A 5,797-nucleotide genomic window follows, 5' to 3' on the forward strand; every position below is an offset into this window, starting at 1 on the left:
AGTGATCCAAAAATTTCAGCCAACGAATTTTGTCCATATTTTTTAAAAATAAAAAGAATAACAAAAATAAAACAAAATTGCCCAACGACCCAACAAATTAATACTACCAACCATTCTGCCAGGAAGGCAGGCTTAAAAATTAACTCCATGTTTTTTTATTTAAACTCATATTTGCCACAAAGGGAACAGGGACACGAAACCCAATGCATAGGTGGAACCCTGAGCGTGCACAGAAACCGAGGAGCAATATCTTGATGCAGGAAAATATGCAAGGAACCGAAAAGATTCTGTAAGGGCTAGATTTTGACAGTTTCATAACTAGGCCAACTTTATACTAATTACAACCAAAAAAAAAAAAAAAACATAACATTTGTTTCTACATTATTTTCAAGTCCCCCCCTTAATGGAGAAAGGATTGATTTCCACACCTAACATATCCCTAAACAATTCAAATTTTATCTTCCCAAGGGGCTTTGTGAAAATATCAGTAGCATTTTCATAAGTATTACAATATTCAAGAAAAAAATATTTAGACTGTATCTTCTCTCTAATAAAATGAAATTGGGCATCAACATGCTTTGTCCTTGCATGAAAGATTGGATTATTTGCCAACTTGATTGAGCTCTGGTTGTCACATTTGATCACTATGGCCTTCTTTTGTTCTTCTCTAACATCTTGAAGAACTCGCCTCAACCAAACATCTTCACACATTGTTGAACATCAAGCTTTATACTATGCCTTTGTAGATGACAAATATACAATAGGATGCTTCTTGCTGCTCCATGGAACAATCCCAGATCCAATACTGAATGCATAACCTATAGTAGATCTTCTATAATCCAGATTACCGACCCAATCTGAATCTGAGTAACCTGTCAACTCAACATGAAATGAATCAGTATACCTAAGACCAAAATCATTTATTCCTTTAAGATACCTGAACACTACTTTTGCTTCTTCCTGATGGCTTTCTACAAGTCTCGCCATAAATTGACTTAACACACTAATGGAGTATGCTAAATCAGGTCTGGTTGTCGTAGGATAATTCAAGATTCCCACCAGTTGTCTATACAATGTACCATATACCTCTTTTGAGCCATCATCAAAATGAAGTTTCACACTCTGTTGCATTGGAACAAAAGAAGCTTTGCATTGATCCATATTAAACCTTTTAAGCACTTCTCTGACATAAATACCTTGAGTAACAAAATTTCGGCCAACATATCTCTACACTTCAAGACCTAGACAGTAATGTAACTCACCAAGATCTTTCATCTCAAATACTTGTGACAATTGATCCTTAATTCCATTAATCATTTTGACTAAATTTTCTGTAATAATTAGGTCATCAACATACAAAGAAATCAGTGCTATATGCCCCTTTACATCAAACTTGGTAAACATATTTGGATTGCTTTGACTCGTCATAAAACCCTGCTAAAGAAAGAAGGAATCTATCTTTTCATACCATGACCTAGGTGTCTGCTTTAGCCCATACAAAGATTTCTTTAATCTGCAAACTACATGTTCTTGTCCCTTTTTCACAAATCCTTCAGGTTGTGTCAAATACACCTCTTCCTTTAAATCACCATTCAGAAAAGAAGATTTTACATCTAATTGGTGCAAATTCCAATGGTACTTTGTAGCTAATGTAATTAACAATCTAATAGTATTTAATTTAGCTACAGGTGAAAATGTTTTTGCATAATCAATGCCCTCCTTTTATGAGTACCTTTTTCCACCAATCTAGCTTTACATTTTTCTATAGTACCATCTGCTTTAAATTTGGGTTTGTACAATCATTTAAATCCTACGGGCTCTTTTCCTTTAGGCAATTCATTCAATTACTAGGTTTTATTTTTAATTATAGATTCATATTCTTCCTCCATTGCTCTTCTCCACTCTTCATGTTCATTAGCTTCATTAAAAGTCATCGGTTCTATGACATTCAAAACACTAGCCACGAGGGCATAGTCCTTACACTTTTCGGGTAGGTGAATCTGTTGGGTAGATCTCCTTCGCACTTCAATACCTTTACCCCTGTTCTCTGAAGGTACTTCTCCACCTCCGGTTGGGCTCTGACTATTGGTGATGTCTAAGTTACTGAATTCTTCCTCAAGCTTTTGCTGCTCACTATTTTTTTCTCCTGCTTCTGCATTATTGTCTTCAACTTTAGAAAGTGTGTGCCGCTTTTCATAGCTATTGTCCTTATTTCCTTCATCTGCCTATTCGTGGAAAATAAGGGCCTATACTCGCAAATACTTTGTGGGTATATGGATCAAACATTTTATATGCTTTAAATTTTTAACAGTATTCTACAAAAATACATTTGATACCTTTAGCATCAAGCTTATTTATGTTTTCCTTCAGAATATGTGCAAAGGCCTTACGCCTAAATACCCTCAAATGATGAATTGTTGCTTTAAAACCATTGAAGGCTTCGAATGGGGTCTTGAGATCAAGATACCTTGTTGGACTTCTATTCTTTAAATAAACAACAGTACTAATGGCTTCTTCCCAAAAAGAATTTGAGATGTTCTTACCTTTGATCATACTTCGTGCACACTCCACCAATGTCCTATTTTTCCTTTTTACAACTTCGTTCTGTTGTGGAGTCTAGGGTACTATGAATTGTTCACTATTCCATGATCCTTGCAGTACTTGACGAAGTTCCCCAATCTGTATTCTCCCTCTTGATCTGAATGAAGGACCCATTAGGGGAGTTTTGAGGTCTAAAATGGGCCTCCTAAGGAAATTATAAAATAATAGTGGAAATAATAAAATAAGATTACATTACATCATCAAATTTTAGAGGGAAAAAAATTGTTTTTTCAACTTGTATTTTCAACTTATCTCCCTATGGTTTACTCAAATTTTGAGTGGAAACACTCGTTGGATGAAGAATTTGACTCCTCATCCAAGGAGTACCCATGTTGCATACTTTTGATGGACCCTACTACACGAAAAATGAGAAATACAAGAAAAAAGATATTCTAATCACAAGTTTTCATGTATTTCTCCCTTTTCGTGTAGTAGGGTCCATCGAAAGTATGCAACATGGGTACTCCTTGGATGAGGAATTAAATTTTGCATCCAGTGAATACTTCCGCTTGAAATTTGAGTAAAACCTTAGGGATATAAGTTAAAAATACGAGTTGAAAAAGTAGTTTTATTATTTTATTATTTTTTAATATTTTTACCTTTTTACTCCATAAATGGTGAATCATCCCGCATGGTTGACATCATAATATTGAATCCTATTGGTTCTTATAAAATTTATTTTGGTTGTACATTTTTCTTAGAAGGCCCATTTTAGACCTCAAAATTCCCCTAATGCTTTATAAACCTCCATGTTTGCTTCTCTGGCATGTTTTTGAATTCTTTGAAATACTAAAAAACATCACTATTTTCCCTAAGGAAGTACACCCAAGTGTACCTTGTGAAATCATCAATAAACAATAGAAAATAATAAGCACCTCCTAGGGATTTGGTATGCATTGGCCCAAAAACATCAGAATGCATAAGTTCTAATACACTTCTTCTTCTCCTATCAAAATTAGAGGGAAATTCATCTATGTGATTTTTTCATAATGCACAACCTTCTTTTTTTGTGTAAATCAGCAGAAGTATATTATATCACAAAGTTACATAAGATACAAAAAGTTTGTATGAACAGACATAGAAAGCACTTCCAGCATGTTCGACCAAAATGACTAGCAGAACCTGATCCTGCAACTTCAAAAACGAGGCTAACCACGCAGGGCTGCCTAACATAGGACAAAAACTGAGAGAGGGTTTGGAGGACCTCATAACCAAGACAGACAGAGACATAAGAGAACAACAAAGAGCCTTGAAGCCATTACAGTTCCAATTCCACATAATCCTTGTTGGTGTTACTTGGGCCGGCCGTTGCAGTGACTATATCTGGCTTTGGAATTCTTTGAGGAATGGGGCGCTTCACCGTGCTGGTGTCGGTTTCCTACTTCAGGATGCCAATATTCCTCCCCTATTAGATGGAGAGCTTGAAGAGTCTGGTGAAGGCTCCCAGATTATGTGACAGCATTTTGAGTTCCTGAGTCAAAGCACTAATGCTGAACTCCATGGCATCTAACCTTGCTGAGTTTCCAGCTGAAACGAGCGAAGTGGCCTGGTGCGCATCCTTTATTGCTTCTACCTGCATGCTGAGCGCTTTGGCCAGCATGGTTTTCATGCGCCACATTTCACTTTGAGTTCTTACGAATTGCGTTGCTCTGGTGGTTGTGGTTCCTGGGTCCGTGATCCAGTCGATTTCCTTCTCCATTGCTTGTATATCCAGCTTTTCTTCTTCCTCGTTGACCGCAGCTTCAAGCTCTGCAATTTTCCGTTTCTCTTTCCTTGAGACCGAGGTCTCATAAGCCCCTCGGGCTTTTTCCAGGTCCCGGTTAGCAGACTTATTGTGACTGCCCTCCTTTTCCATTGTGTTGTTGCAGGTGTTGGCGTGCAAGGAGCCTGCGGGCTTCCTGACAGAGTTAAGATTGCCAAGAATCGAGCGATGAGAATGCAATGTCTTGGTATCTTGGTGGATTTCCTTAGTTATACCTGGAGGTCGAAAGTTTTGGATTGATATTTCTTGCTCCGCCTTCTGAGACCCATTGTTCTTGTCATAATAAATCTTGTTTGGATTTCCTAGCACCTTCTCATGATTTCAGTCTAGAGCCATTACTCTGCCACGCTTGTGGTTGCTGGTTGAATGCCATGTGTCCTCATCTGCTTCTTGCTGACTATGCTGATCATTCCTTTTGTAAATTGTACTCCCCGTCCGATATCCTTCGTCCTTTTGGGTGATCTTCCACCCTGCCTCAGGTACCCCATTGGCCTGTCGCCATTGGTACCTTCGATTGGCATTAAGTGTATGGTTAGTCCGCATAAGTTACTGATGAGCCATATCCTGCAGCCTGTCCTCCACTCTCGATCCTCCTGTAAGGTCTTGCCTCGAGATGAGAGTGCACTGATTCCTAAGATCGTCTCCTGTGACGTCTTGCCAACAAGTGTCAATGGTCTCCATCGGATGATCTACTGCGTGGTTGGCAAGGCTATCCGCTAAGACATTTTCCTTTCTCCTAACTGCTTGTAGAACTATGTTGCTGAGAGAGGAGAGATGTTTCGCAATGAGCGTTGTGACCATGGATAATCTCCAGTGCTTTGTGACTTTCTCCGGCCGTGTGCCATTTTTCATTCTCCTTGCCGCGGTGATGGCCAAGAGGGAATGTCCTTCCACTATTACAGAGCCTTTACCTAGATGGATGAGGACACGCAACCCCTGTTCTAGGGCTACGAGTTCTGCCTCATTGTTAGTGGCCTCCCCAAGCGCTCTACAGAAAAAGTGAAGGATTTCTCCTCTGTCATTACAGATGACACCTCCAAACCCTATAGGACCAGGGTTACCCCTGGAGGCTCCGTTAAAATTCAATTTGCAGAACCCCGGGCTAGGGGGCAGCGAGGTCCGCGGAGAGGGAGCTAGCTGAGGTTGGTTTGCTTGAGCCCAGTGACCTGACAAACCCTGCATGCCAAACAACAGCAGGATGCATGAATAATTAGGAGTGAACAAATTGGCCTGCTCAGCTTTGCAGTTGGTAAGGGCAGTCTCTTTTAAACATTGCATTATTACTGTTTTGATGGATTCAAGCTACCTGGCTTCTTTTTGAAAAAATCGTCTGTTCCTCTCTTTCCAAGTGGTCCAAACTATAAAACCGGGGCAGAGCCTCCAAAGGGTGTTAACCATATTACAACTGGAATACTTGGTGCACCAATTTGCAAT

The 5,797-nt window shown here is 39.3% G+C and overlaps 1 pseudogene; it reads right to left on the reverse strand.

Annotated features, from left to right (window-relative positions):
• Positions 1 to 732: 732 nt before the first annotated feature.
• LOC149208224 (secreted RxLR effector protein 161 pseudogene) lies at positions 733 to 1,161 on the reverse strand (annotated as a pseudogene).
• Positions 1,162 to 5,797: the final 4,636 nt, after the last annotated feature.

The sequence above is a fragment of the Pinus tabuliformis genome, chromosome 1_2, assembly GCF_031772625.1.
Source record: "Pinus tabuliformis cultivar Carrire ecotype Pingquan chromosome 1_2, CPIR1, whole genome shotgun sequence".
Taxonomy (NCBI): domain Eukaryota; kingdom Viridiplantae; phylum Streptophyta; class Pinopsida; order Pinales; family Pinaceae; genus Pinus; species Pinus tabuliformis.